The 15,177-nt window shown below is 50.0% G+C and overlaps 1 protein-coding gene across 9 annotated transcripts in view; it reads right to left on the reverse strand.

Annotated features, from left to right (window-relative positions):
• Window positions 1-15,177, reverse strand: part of SORBS1 (sorbin and SH3 domain containing 1) — a 217,855-nt gene that overhangs the window by 93,283 nt on the left and 109,395 nt on the right. Inside the window, exon 1 of one of the 9 annotated variants that reach the window (XM_075422802.1) lies at window positions 12,259-12,279. The exons of the other annotated variants lie outside the window; for them this stretch is intronic. The gene's annotated coding sequence lies outside the window, so the exon portion shown is untranslated. Of the gene's footprint in view, window positions 1-12,258; window positions 12,280-15,177 lie in introns of those variants that run through there. 9 annotated transcript variants of the gene reach the window in all.

Genomic DNA, 15,177 nt, shown 5'->3' on the forward strand with positions numbered 1-15,177 from the left:
CGAAAGTCTGCTTTTACCTGCCCGAATCAGTCGGCAAACTCCATCGCGCCTCCTCTCCAACGTGGTACGGGCACCGCAGGGCTTCACGGCGCCGGCAGCACGCCCTGCCCGGCAGCAGAGCCAGCCCGGTGCGGAGCAGTGGGCAGCACACCGGCAGCACTTTGCAGATGAAAACTGCTCAGAAGCCGCTAACATAGACCGGTAAGGAATACAACAACATGGTCTTCCCCACAAAACACCTGGGCACGCAGGAAGCTGGAGAGAACGGTCAGCGGCAGCTCCCAGTCTAACACATGCTGGAGCACACATCTGCAGACATGGAGTAGAGAAGGGGTATCGACAGAGGAGGTATCCCCATTTCTCAGCTCCGCTGTGTCAAAGCTGAGGACAGGAACAAACAAAAAACAAACATATACTGCAAAATAAAGGAGCACAGTCATGGCACATCTTCACGACGATCACAACCAAGCTTGTAGGTTAACACCACTCCGCTCTCAGATACGGTCCCTACAGCGCGATTTCAGCCATGTGCAGTTGCTCACCCCGACAACCCACTGGTTACCTCTTGCAAGGAGAAAAAGAAGAAAGAAAAGGCGTCACCAACATGCAGAGGGTGAACAGAAAGAGCACCATGGGCACGTTTTCGGCCTGTTGCCATTTTCCATTAGCTAACGTCATCAGCTCTGCAGAGGCGAGACGCGAGTTGCCCCAGAGCAATGCCATCCAGATACGGAGGTTACTCTCGCCTGACCCTGGCCTAAGTGAGATTAGAGCCAACCCCTCCCCTGCCCACCTCTTTCACCACCTCTATATTTAACTGTAGATTAACTCATTTCTTCTTCCCACATGCGAGATTAATGTCAGCTCTGGCCGAGCCTCGACGCGCCCTCATGCCGCTCACCGCTCAGTACGTGTATTCGAGCACGGCAAGGAGGAGACCGAGTCACGCGCCTCATGCTCACAAAACCAAACGCTTGCTTCTAGAGAAGTAAAGCTGGCAGGCAGCCCAGGCCCCAGAACAGCAAGAGATACCTCCAGTTCTCATCTTCCCCCGCCTGCTACGTAAATCTTCAAGACGTAAGAAGTGCCGCGATTTACCAACGTGCTCGAATGAAATGCGGGTCAGTGACCACGGGAAAGGATCGAATGCAGAGTGACTTGGCTTCCGGGCACTGGGTCAGTCACACTTTTCTAGGAGGAAACAACAGCCCCTCATTCCAGGGAGAGGGGAAAATAATGCAGTGGAACCTCACAGAGGTCACGCTCACCGCGTTTGGTTCCAAACGGCTGAGAACTGTATCACAGAATCACACAGCATGGTCGGGGCTGGCAGGGACCTCTGTGGGTCACCCAGCCTGACCCCCTGACGAAGCAGGGTCACCAAGAGCAGGCTGCACAGCACCGCGTCCAGGTGGGGCTGGAATATCTCCAGAGAAGGAGACTCCACAGCCTCCCTGGGCAGCCTGGGCCAGGGCTCCGTCACCCTCAGAGGGAAGAAGTTCTTCCTCGTGTTCAGCTGGAGCTTCCTCTGCTTCAGTTTGTGCCCATTGCCCCTTGTCCTGAAATGTAACTGCCTCAAAAAAAGAAACCACAGTAGGGAACGGGGAGAGCGAGAGAAGGCGGCGAATGCTGTCCCCACCCCGCGCAGCATCCCTGGCAAAGGGATGGAAATGCCGCGCTCTGGCCCCAGTGTTACTGGGGAAGCCAACTTGCACCCTCTCCTCGCCTCTCCAGAACGCCATGCGCGCTGGACAGGGTTTGATTTCCACCTGACCTCTCTGCAAATCACTTGGAGCCCCACGGTGCAAGATCTTTATCACAGCCTGAGGCAAACAGTAAAGCTGGGACTTTAAATCCAGCCACACGAGTGAACTGCACGGTGAATGTCATTTTTCACAGCTAACAACTATGGTAATGAATTTTACCTCAGTGAGGTAAGGGTGAAGCATGCAAAATTCAGAACAGGAGTAAGTTTCTTGCGTTAGGTTTTATATCAATAATCCTTTAAAAGGCAAGCGCTTCTTTTCCTCATCTCCCTCATGCTAAAATCTCCCTCATTTCAATGCGCCAAGCAACGAGGCCCCCTCAATTCTCCGTGGCTGCAACAACGGGCCTCAGTATTGCTGCCAAGAATGGCAGCGCATCATTGCGGCGAGCGAGCGGGGAAACACGTGGAGGAGGGGCTGGCGTTCGCTGTGGAACAGCTGGAATAAGCCCTCAGCTCCCCTCGCTCTACCTTCCGACTGCACCGCCTGGGGAAGGGAAGAACACGCCTGCGACAGGCTTACGGCACATCTCAGAAGCAATCGCTGCACCTCCGTTCTTCGAGAGAGTCGGGAACGGGGAAAGGAGCAGCGGGAGGACAGCAGGAGCTCGCAGCAGCGATGGGGCACGGCAGGCAGAGGTCCGGCTGCCGGAGCAGCGTCCGTCCGATCCAGCGCGGAGACCGCATCGCCGGCGGATGAAATCATAACACACTGGGCAAGGACGGGCACAACTGCGACAATTCGGTGCTGCTGTGCACATACCAGAGGAGAGAGGATCATGCACCAAAATACAGAGAACAAAGAGAAAAGTGGCTCAGTTCTCGCACAAAAAGAAAGATCTACCCTGCAGAGATGAATAACCACCGAGGTGGTGGCGATTCTCTTCCAGCTCAGGCATTCCCAGAGGGTTATAAACAGATTATAATGATTTGCAAACATCTTCCATTTATTCAAGGGTAGATGTTGGTCTGAGGGTGTCTTGAAATCTCTTCTGGCACAGAATCCCAGAATGTTCGGGGTTGGCAGGGACCTCTGTGGGTCACCCAGCCCAACCCCCTGCCCAAGCAGGGTCACCCAGAGCAGGCTGCACAGCACCGCGTCCAGGCGGGGCTGGAATATCTCCAGAGAAGGAGACTCCACAACCTCCCTGGGCAGCCTGGGCCAGGGCTCCATCACCCTCAGAGGGAAGAAGTTCTTCCTCGTGTTCAGCTGGAACTTCCTCTGCTTCAGTTTGTGCTCGTTGCCCCTTGTCCTGTCACTGGGCACCACTGAAAAGAGTCTGGCCCCATCCTCCTGACACCCACCCTGCAGATATTTAGAGGCATTTCTAAGGTCTCCTCTCAGCCTTCTCTTCTCCAGGCTGAACAAGCCCAGCTCCCTCAGCCTTTCCTCGCAGGAGAGATGCTCCAGTCCCCTCATCATCCTTGTAGCCCTCCGCTGGACTCTCTCCAGTAGCTCCTCATCTTTCTTGAACTGGGGAGCCCAGCACTGGACAGAGTACTCCAGATGGGGCCTCACCAGGGCAGAGCAGAGGGGAAGGAGAACCTCCATCGACCTGCTGGCCACACTCCTCCTAATGCACCCCAGGATCCCATTGGCCTTCTTGGCACCCAGGGCACACTGCTGGCTCATGGTCAACCTGTTGTCCACCAGCACTCCCAGGTCCCTCTCCACAGAGCTGCTCTCCAGCAGGTCTGCCCCAAGCCTGTATAAAATCTACGGCAAACTCAGGAGCCATCTAAAAGTCAACAGCAGGTTTCCAGTGATGCAAGAAACCGAAACGCTGAGCGGATGGAAAAGAGCAAAGGAACAACGCGCTGCATGGGGTCACTGTCAGCTCACAGAAACCCTAACATGGGCACGGTGTCCGCGAGCTGCGCACCCGATGGCAGAAGCCCCTCTGCTTTCTCCGTACGACAGCTCCGGGTTGTGACGAAGCCGCCGGTGCGTCTCGTGGAAGCATGTCACACTGCCTGCTTCTCTCGCCGGCAGTGCATACGCTCAGACGCACACGTGCTTGCATATGCGCCTGTTTTATTTTTCCACTGAGGCTTTAAAAATGGAGTTATTTTCTCTTTGTTGCTCGTCTAACTCAGAAATTAGACTCAGATCTTGGCAAAACAAAGAGCAAACGCTAAGGCTCTCGATCAGGACTACAGGAAAAGAAAAACGCTTCCTGTTCTACAGAACAAATTCATGTTTCATATTGATTTAAACCTCCTGTTGTTTTGATGTCTTTATACATAACAGAAGAAAAGAAAATGGACTTTAATCACCATGAGAAAAATTCTGATCAGATTCCCTTCCAACTCTGCATCTTGTGCTCGAACACCCCAAGCGACAGGGCAGCTGGCAAAATTACATCAGGTGTGATTGTGGTTACACTAATAGTAAAGCATCCTTCAAACAGGTGAAAACCACTCACTAAGAAACGTGTCCTGCTCAGACAACCTTTCTAGGAGTCTAATATTGATCCAACAGCAGCTCTCAGGGGATCGGTGGCCAGGGCACGCCAAGCTACAGCTGCGGGATGCTAAAGTGGAGCACGAGAGGCAGTTCCCAAACTGCTGGAGGATGGAGGTAGGGCCCCACAAACACAATCTCAGATAATTCCTGCTTGTCTTCAGCGTGGGAAGGGAGTAACAGCAGGAGCAGCCCCGGAGCAGGTACATGGAAGCTGCTGAAGTCTGGAGACCGCATCATGCCCTGCGCTGGGATTCATCGTGCTCCAGGCAGCAGCCACAGAAGAATCCGGCCGACTCGTGGAGCAGCCGCCCAAAGCCTGACTCGCAAACTAACGTGTAATTAAATAACACCACAGAACCTTGTACGATTAGACAACTGAATCAAATCCATGCATAAGACACTAAAAATGACAAACCTCCATCGAGGCTATGAGGACAGATTAGAGGGATATTTAGCTGGAGAAGGTGGGAGCAAAGAAAAGCCAATTGATTGCAGGCTGCAAGTGAAGGAACGAATGAGTAATTGTGAAGCATGATTGGGATGTGCTGATTTATCCTGCTCCATACTATAAAAAGGCAGTAAATGTAATAGATATTCTTTTGTAAAAATAATTTTTAGAAGGTGGCATAAAATCAGCCTGAGGAATTTATTACCACAGGGCAAGGACACCGGCTCTCAAAAAGGATTAGACAATTCTATTAACATAAATAACACCTACAGCTGGGAGAGCTACATGGAGAACCTGCAGAACAAGCAGCCCAAAGGCAGGTACCTCTCTCCTCCACTTGCAGCCCCGCACTGGTGTCTTCAAGCAGGGTCTGCCCTTTCCAAATCATTGCTGGGATTAAAAACGCCATAAAATTCTCATTTGAACCTTACATGGTCTTGTGCAGGACAGCTGCTCGAGTCACCGGGGAGCATCATTTCAGGTCCTCAAGGGTTCTGGGCTGTGCCAATGCCAGTGAGCAAGCCTCGAGTTTTGTCTAGTACGACAACTGGTATTTCTGTTCCTCCAGCAAGCTGGAAAGCTAACAAGCACAGCAGCGAGTTGCTTACTTCAGCTGAAGAGCCCTTCTCCCCCTAAAGTGCACCCCAGCTGTGACTCAGTCTGCTCCTGTGAAGGAAGACGAGCACCAAAAAACTCCATCTTTGGTCTTCATCCTCAGACTATCACGGAGCGCACAAAATTTGACAGAGATTCATTTCTTGTAACATGGCTTTAAAAGCCACCCTGTCTTCAACAAAGCCCCGGAGCTACAATACGGCCCAGATTTTAACATCCACTGTTCCACTAACTGAAATCATTCCAAAATGTTGCTGCAAAAATACTAAAGTCTTCTCACATAGCTCTAGACAAGTAATAACACTCAGTCTTTAACCAAAAATCTCCTGGGGGATTCTTAAAGCTTGAATCCATCCAGAAGTGCCCACAATCACTTACGGAGCTGCTCTAACCCACATAACATCTCCCAGTTAGTTCAGAACGGGCACAGCAAAGTGCCACCTCCCAGTTGGATACACCCTTGGGCAGCGCACGTCTAGTATGGCGGTGTCAGCGCTTACAACATGTGATGTTTTCATAAAGGCTCACCTAGTGGAAGAAAAAGATTACATGAGAATCTCAGCTTTCATCTAAAATAAATAAAAAGCCAACCCCCAAAATAAAAACAGGGTGTTACCGATACTCACGGTGAAGAGAAAAACTTGAAGAACCAGAAAGGATCAGAACCAGCAGGCAAATAAAAGTCATTCTAACATATATTCTTACGTGACGAACAAAACCCCCTCATGACTCTGAGTGAAATCCCTCAATTTGGGATGGGGAGGGGAACCCACACGCTGATTCAAGAACATCTGAAGTGGCAATACCATGAACATACAACACATGACTTCACACCATCCTCCAGGCATTCTCTCTTGGGAAACACAGATCCCATTTTAACACACAGACCTACCTACAATATCAAAGGACAAGGCAGGAGAGGGTCACAAAATAAGGAGTTGAAACGCTGTCGGGCACAACGATTTTTCAAATCCTTGGTGACATTTCTCAGGAGCCACCTGAGTGCTCTGGGTGAGAAGTTTTCTTCAGCCTCTTAGCACTGAAGCCTAACGTGTCCAGTGATCCCAAAAGCTCAAGAGAGGGAAGAGCTGAATCTCACAGAGGACGCTGCTTTCCTGTATGTCTTCCATGAACGTGCTTGATGGGAAGTTCTGTCCTCGCCCCCGATGCTGGACCACGTGCCTCGGTCAGCCAGGACCCGAGCAACGTGAGAATGGGTGTCAAGCTCAGCAAAGGGAGGCACAAGAGTCAAAGCAGTAGTTCTCCTCGGGTCCAGCTCCTTTCACAGTTTACTCTGCAGCAGGCACAAACCAGAATTCGATTCCACCTCGCCGGAGGGTTTCCCTCCCTGTGAAGTCGTGGGACACCAACCAGCTGTAAGTCAAACGCAGACTGAATGCAGGAGGCCCATCCACGCCAAGCTCTTACTCTTTGACTGCGATTCACACGATGGCTAGGTTTTTCTGCAAAGTCCGAGCCGCTGCAGCTCACGCAGTAATTGGGAATCTTTGGTTTCAAGTAAAAAATACAACGATGTTCTGGGAACGCCTACTCCGCACAATGCTGAGCAATACGGAGACGCGTGAGCAAGCCCTGAGCTAGCGGCTACCCAGCCTAAGGCGGGCTGCTCCAGGTCCCCAGGTGAGACCCGTCAGGTGTTCCTGTGGGTATTCCCACTGTAAATACACAAGGCCTCACCAGTGTTTATTTCTCACATTCCTCGAGGCTGACTTCCCCTTGGAGACCCCATTCATCACCCCTGAAGGCCTAGGCTGTCAGCACCATGCTCCAGGGCCGACAATGACCTGCACTTTCTGCAAAAGCCAGCGCTGTACTTCCCCTGCAGAAGAGCTGCAATGGCTCCATCACCGTGCAGAATAGATATACCTGTCCTTACATGGCTACTTCGTCTTTTGTTTGCTTCTTCCGTTATCTTTTCTTTTATTTTTTTTTTTTTTTTAATTAAAGAACCATATGAATACTTAAGAACCTCAGCCTTCTTTGCAGCTACAGAAACTAAGTTTGAAAAACGTTATCACAGAATCACAGAATCCCAGCATGGTTGGGGTTGGAAGGGCCCTCTGTGGGTCACCCAGCCCAACCCCCTGACGAAGCAGGGTCACCCAGAGCAGGCTGCACAGGACCTTGTCCAGGAGGGTCTTGAGTATCTCCAGAGAAGGAGACTCCACAACCTCCCTGGGCAGCCTGTTCCAGGGCTCCGTCACCCTCAGAGGGAAGAAGTTAAAGTTATCAAAGGCTCAGAAGAAAACCAATATGAAAATGGCATAGAAAGATCCTGGTATTATTTAACAATCCAAGTACCTCGTAACAGATTAACCAAAACAACCTGGTTATTGCATTGAAAGTTCATCTCTTCCTTGGGATGCTGTCAAAACGCAGAGGCAGCTGCGCTTCACAGCTAAATATCCCATGGGATGCGAGATCTAATGGCAACCCAGTGAAGAACGGAGCACCGCTGCTCAGGCTGTGCAGAACATTTCTCGGGATTTCTCCATCCACGGGAAGAGCAGTAACACCACCAGCGCCTCGTCACCCCGCGCTGGCCCCTCACATTTCAGAGGTGTCACTCAGCGTGGTGAGAGGGTGGTACAACAGCATGGCCTACGTGCCTTTGTACCTATGCCAAGAGGTCACTCACCAGAACAAATGCTATCCATGAACCTGAATAACCGGCCTTTTCTTGCATTTCCCATGAGGTATTATTAAAGTATTCATATCCGCGAACCAGCCAAGCTTTCATTACTCTCCACTTGTTTACGGCTTTGCATAAAATGCAAACCATCAAGTCAAGTTGTTTTTCAACTAATACATACTAAATTTTCAGAACTAATCCTATAAAGTAGATTCCCCGGGCTTTCAGAGCTTCCCTAATATGGTCAGTAAACATCTCAGAGATGAGGACACCTCACAAATACTCAAATGAACTATAAACTCTTCAGACTTCTCATTTAAAAAAAAAAAAAAAAAGGCAGAGACAAAAGATAGGGCAGATTACTACAAACTGGTGCCAAGAGACAACTAAGCCATGTACTTGACGAGAGCAGCAAAGATGTCTTGGATAGCGCAGACAGAACAGTCAAATATGGTCGCAGAATTTCAAACGCGAGGAAGGATGCTGTTGTAAGGCTGACTAAGACAAAAATCTCCTGTACTCTTGTGATTCGTAAAAACAGTTCTGAGGTGACAGTGCTCCATTTTTTCCATTTTCAAAAATCAAGAAAAAAATCTTAAAATCCGACACACACAAGTAACTGATCTGGCATTAGATGTCCAGATCAAACTCAGCTTGTTTCTTGTTCAGTGCTGCGTAAAGTTCCAGCTGCTCTTACTGATGTCTTTGCAAGTGTTTATATGTTTAATCCAAGTCAGAACTTCCAACCTGAGACAGTGACGCCACTCACACGATCACACTCTGGTTAGACGAGGTCTCCATTAACCCTGCGCCAGACCTCGTGCAGAGCCTCTTCCCCTTCAGACCCGGGGACTGATGTTTAGACCTAAAGACTCCTTTGGCTTCGTGGAACTTCACAGGCTAGACCAGATCAGTGCTGTGGAGAAACAAGCATTCTAGTAGCAAGAGGATAAACTCTCCTTCCTGTCACCTACCCATCAGCTTTCACACCTGCACTTGTAACACGGGGCGGAGGGAATTTCGCAGACACTCCCTACGTAAGCATCTCACCCGTCCCAGCCAAGGGGCTGCTACGCGGAGCCTGGCCACGCATTCAGAAGTGCAGAAGGCTTTGGCTCAAGCAGACAATTTCTCTGCGTGGTAAGGGCTGGAAAGACCTTTTGAACACAACTTCGTAGTAGAAGTGACCCATGTCTCAAGACCAGTAACTCAGCTGCTTTGTATTTGGCTGTAATACAATAAGAAATGTTTTTTCCCCATCCATCCATCTAGATAATAAAGGGCTTGGCTTTATTATAACACAGCTGGGCTGGCTATAACTATGCTGGGCCAAAACATTTTCAGCAAGTAGTTCAAACATTGTTAGTTTTGTCCTAAAAAGAGCAAGGTACTTGCTTGTCTTGGGTTTTACTAACTACACAGATGTTCGAACACTAACAAAGACATGCAGTCTCCATTAGCTAAGCTGCCGGATCTTGGGAACTGCCATCGCGTTGCACTCCTGCTCTCGACAAGCGTAAGCCAGCACTGTTCCACCATGCTGCCCCGCAATCGGAGCGGAGCTGCTCCCGACACGATGGGACTGGAATGAGTTAGGAAGAGAGCCCCATTCCAAAGATCAATACCAAGAGGCACGCAGCATTGTGGACTCCATTCTTCGTTTCTTGACTGTGACTGTGCTTGACTGTTACACAGTCATTTCCAACATGCGCTCATGGTCAACATATCTTACTCCTGAAACATGTTCAGACCTTAGAAGGAGAACTATTTCATTCTAAACTCTCCATAGCTCACATACGGTATAGCAGCTCCCAGCTGTGCTACGTGCCAAGAGAAGCTGAATAAACTTTCACGGCAATCAATAAAAATTTCCTCCTCATTTCCCATGTTCTACTGAGCCAGACAATTCTTGTGCTTTTCGAAGTAGGGCTCGACAGAAGAGTCTGAGGAGGCTCTCTAACAGCTAGAAGCATGCGCTGCTTTGACCATTAAGGCACGTCCATGCCATGGAGGTAACTACAGGAACAGTCTCTGTCTGTTGAGCCTTAGCTTCACCCCAAAGTCACCTCCACATCGGAGGAATTTCTTAGCCAGGCCCACAGTTTTCCACAGCCCCTTGAGCCAGCAGTTATCACATCTCTTTGTCCTGTTGCTAACGTAGTGATGACAAACCTTTTGTGCTCAGGAGATGAAGGTGGCATCCTCTGTGACAAAACACCCATTGATTTCAAGGTGGTTTTAGGTAAGTGAATTCTTGAGCCCCATGTCAAAAGCAATAAAGAAGCAGCTCATCGTTCAACAGGAATTAAGACCAGGACCCTTGGAAAAGGAGGGAGCTGACAAAGGGAAAGCAGATCTGCTGAGGTCCTGATACGAGGTATGATCCATGACTAACTCTACCAAGGCTGCATCCGTGCAGCTTTATCCCTGCACTGGGATCCTGCTGTTTCTTTTCAGCGAGTGAGGGAGGTGGAGGGATCTCTGTCCAGAAGGTGCAGTTCTTCCATAACTTCCATCCACAGTGTGCACACATCTCTGTCACAGTGTGCCAGTGACATGTTCTTCCCACGGACCCGACCCAGCTCCCTGTACAAATTAATCCTCTCTTGCTTTACTATCAGAAAATTGTCATGTAGCAACAAGAAAAGAGGAATGCTGCACATGCTCTGTGAAGAGGTGGGTGACACACATTTTCTAATGCAGTTTAGATTACGTATCTGAGAGCGAGTTATCTCAGTTGTAGAGAATGCTCTTCCATAGAAGACTGACCGATTCACTGAGGTCACTGGTACACGTGCTTCCTTGAAGGAGACAGAATTCTTCAGAGCAAAGAAATTCTACTCCAGTAACTTCTGTGAACCAAATTTAGATGTATATTGGCCCGTTCTGTTCTTCTCATTATTTGCATGATTCTTGGGAAAGGGTTCAGGAAGCCTAACCCCAGATAAATAAAAGGACAAGTTCTAACTCACAGCTTTCAGAAGTCCATATATAAATGATGACACAACAGATTTGACACTGGTAACTAAATAGTAGCTGCAGTTAATTAACTAGCGGCGTTTGAGATGTTTCCTATGATAGCTTTAAGGACGCAAACAAGACGGGAACAGTTGACATTTTATCTTCATGCATAACTAAATTGTATCACAAACCAGCACCAAAGCAGCAATGGCCCTAACCATATCAGGAGGTTCCAATGGCAGTCTGGGTTCTGCAACACAGCAGGAGCCCTTCTGAAACAGGAGCCTGAACTCACTTGCTTCTTCTGTCAAATCTCGTCGTCCCACTGTGTCACAGCGAGCTGTCCTCGGGGCTCAGTCCTGAAGCAGGTCTATCACCACAGCCTGGCCTCAACCAGGTGGGAGCCATGGCATCTCCTTGGGGGCTCACGGCTTTTCCACCCTCCATTCGCTGTTCAAAGCCCTGTGCTTTCCCAGCCCCAGCATTCCTCCTTAGCCCAGGCTCAGTAGGACGTATTTCACATCTTTACTGAAGTAAATCACACAAATGCTTTGCGTATTTGGCAAGCAACGTCCTTCCCCGACCTCTTCTATAACTAGATGCAAAGTCATGCTGTTTTACTGACTCAACTGCTAAAAATCAGAACAGCACTTTCCATAAAGCCTGCGTCACTCCTAGACCTTCGTTTGAGGGGTTGGAGGTTGGGTCTTTTATTCTGGGAGGATGACTTCAAGTCAGACTGCCTCACCGTGAGGTCCTTTTGGGGCACCAGTGCCTTCAGGGCAGGATTTTGTCATACACCCCACTCACAGTGTGAGCTACCCCACGCTCCTCGCTCCGACCACAGAAGACAAAGGACGGCTTCCAGCGGTAGCCACGTCTCGCAGCAAGCTGGCTTCCATCACCACTCTTCAAGCAGCAGAAGGCAAAAGTCGGTACAAGGCTGTTGTTTACTGATCACGGTACGGTATAACACACCTTGTAACACAGTTGGTAATCCCCCAGTGTTGCAGAGAGACACTATTTGATTACGAATAGTCTGCAACTAGTTGCTGTCGGCAACTAGTCCGAGCTGTCACGCAAACTGCCAGTGGCAGGCTATTACCAGATATAGACCTGCATGGAGAGTCGCCGTGAAAACAGGCCGAGAGCACGGTTACCTTCGGGGCCGGCTGCCAGCTCCAAATGTCAGTGCTGTGCTACTGCAGGGCTCAGAATCCCACCCGCCGTGCGAGCCACTCGACATCCTAACAGGCTTGCCAAAACAAGGAGAGTTAGCTGTTCAGACCCCTGTCTCTCTCCTGCATCAACAAGTCACTTGTATTTTAAACACTGCTAACGGCACTTACCGACTACGCAGAAGGGCGATCAACACCCAGAAAGCAGCCTTGCTTCTGTCAGTGCCAGCACGATAAGTAAGGTGAAGAGGAAACAGAATGGAAATATTTAAGCCTTATTTAGTCTCACAAAACCTTGGGTAGTTCAACCTGATCTGCTGCCAACCCGCTGCATCTGGACTTGGTTTCTGATGAAAGCATCTACAGAAACAAATAAAGTGATATAATCCAGTCCTAAATAATGAGCGAAGCTTAGAAATAGTCTGTCATGACAAATGGAAACTATGCGGTTACAAATAGCAAGAACTTGCCCGGTGATGCAGTAAGAGAACTGCTATCAGTGCTAAGGTCCCGGCACTCTGGTCTTCAAGAGAATTATGGGGTGAACTGTAACGCTGCGTTTCAGTCAGAACAAAATGATACATTTCTACAACATGTCATCTCAACAACTTCACAGCAGCTCTAAGAAGTCCCTCCTGCTACGACTCCGTCAGAGTTCTCCCTGCTCTTCCGATGCAGCAGCTGAGGCACAGGCAGGATGCTTTGTCTGCTGTCCCCAAGGAAGCCCCACACGGCCTGATGAACCAAGTCTACAGTGCAGTCAACTGCCAGTAGACTCCTGAAACGACAAAAAACAACTTAATAGAGCAAGCCCTCTCTAGGCTCCGCTTCTCTAAATAACCAGTGATATGGGGCTTCAGGTCTACAATCAAGATATTATGAGTTAATTAATATGTTTACACAGTGAAGAGTTGACACCGTTCAACAGACACACTCCACAAGCATGGAAACAACACAATGGAGCAATTAGATGACTTGGAAAAGAACCATGCTCTACCGAACAACTGCTCCACAACGGCAGGATCTCGAAACCAGTCCAGGAGCAAACAGAAGTCACCTCCATACCGTAACTTCGTTGGACTATGTGAAACAAAGTTCGCTGCCCAGCGCCTCGCGAAGAGGAACTCGTCCCGCAGGCGTGGAATCGCCTTCCACCCAAAGCGGCCCCACCACGAAACCGCTCGGGTCAGCCAAATGGCTCAGCGGAACCTGATGTTGCCACCACCCGTGGCACTCCAGGCCCCTGACTCCAGGAATTCAACACGCCTGGCCATCAAACCAGGCTTTCTTTCCTCACCAACGCAAAGAGAGAAGACAAGGACATGGTGTTTTACTACGACTCCTTCCTGCCGCTCCTGATAAAGTGAGTGCAGACAGAGCGTCAGCCCTCCTGATGGAACAATGCAGCGGGTCTCCCCGCACACTGCTTGCCAAGGAACCCCCAGTACAGACTGGATACCAGCAGGGCCAGGCTTCAGAAAAACCCACAAAACTAGGATTTCTCCCTGTGCCTATTGAACTCTGGGAACGTCATCATTTTCCCCAGAGTTAGCGAATTATCATCACTTCCAGGATGCAAAGAGCTGCAATTGCAGCAGGCTCCCGAGGCAGCGCCCCACTAATGCAACTGCCACTGGACTTGACTAAGCAGATTTTATTACTAAACAGACTTAACTTCACCCCTACCTTCCTCTGGACGCTCCCACTCTTTACAAATCCATAACAACCCGTTTTCACAACCACACAATGTGTTCAGAGCAGGACCGTCCACGCCCAACCAACAACTTTACCCATGCCAAAAGGTGAAATCTCCCTCAGCTCCAAGCAACCCCCGAAGGTACCACACACCTGGGGCATCTGAAACTCCGATCTTTTTAATTTTTCAGTAATTTTAGATCTTGCAGAGACCCGCAGTTTTAATCACCTCTTTATGAGCCTCTCCTTTCTATTTCCGAACAAGCCCAGCTACCCGGTGCTTTCCAGCAGCAGGAATCTTCCAGAAAGCGTTGCCAAAGGGTGGCTTGCAAACCAGCGCATGGGAACGCTGTAAAACATAATCCGCACTCTAGATAACAGTGATGCCGTTGATTCTAAACATGAACAGTTCCACACGTACAAACCTGAGGCGTAAATAGCAATGACAGGACTGACTGCACCTAACCGAGCGCCCGGTATCGAGACAGCTGCCTCTGCGGTCAGCGGGGAGTGACAGGGGCTTGGAGAGGACGAGTCTGCCCGGCCTCAGACAGGCACCTAAGCAGGAATGAATCAGCACAGGGCAGTGCTTTGTTTTCTCTGCTCACTATGGAAGGAGCCTGGAAACCTAGTTTTTTTTCCCCACAGAGAAGTGAGATTTTACACACACAAACCCCCTGCTCCAGCCTCAGCTGGCAGTGGCTGATGGCAAGCTGGTGGCACCCAGCTGGACCTAGATCCCAGCACCCAGGCAGCAGCCCCCACCCACAGGGCTGCTCCCACTCCCTGCTCTGTGGAGATGCTTAACCCTTTACAACAGGAAAGCCAGCTGCTGGCACTGGAGAGCCTCGCAGATTTCTTCTCCCACCAGAACAGCATCTATGGACTTACGCAGCATCAGCTTGTGACAGACCTGGAGCTGTGGGCTTTCAAGCCATGGTTTGTGTTTTGGCAGAGCGGTTGTTCGGACCCCGCCACGCAAATGCCACAGCTGAAGGTGTCAATTCCTGCAGGGAAAGTGGGGTTGTACTTAAAATACAGACCAGGCTACGGTGGGATATTTGGGCTCCCGTGGCATGCAGGTAACTAACGCGCTGCCAGATGGCACGGCTCCTTGGTGAAAGCGGTGGGTCTGGAACGTCAAAGCAGCACGTTCATAACACGGTCACCCTTTCGCCTTCCCCAGGGTCCCATGGGGGCCGTGTGGCCCAGCGTTCAAACAAGACTAAAGTCCTGGCAGCCCTCCCCGCTCCGACGCAGAGGAGGCCAGGGCCCTTTTCTTATAAGTTGGGTTTGGGTCTGGATCCCTCAGAGGAAACCTGCGCCCTGGCTGCAGCCCCAGCCCTAAGGACGATTATCCATCACCGGCGGTCGCTGGACACAACCTCTTCGGGG

The sequence above is a fragment of the Opisthocomus hoazin genome, chromosome 6, assembly GCF_030867145.1.
Source record: "Opisthocomus hoazin isolate bOpiHoa1 chromosome 6, bOpiHoa1.hap1, whole genome shotgun sequence".
In the NCBI taxonomy this organism is placed as follows: Eukaryota; Metazoa; Chordata; class Aves; order Opisthocomiformes; family Opisthocomidae; genus Opisthocomus; species Opisthocomus hoazin.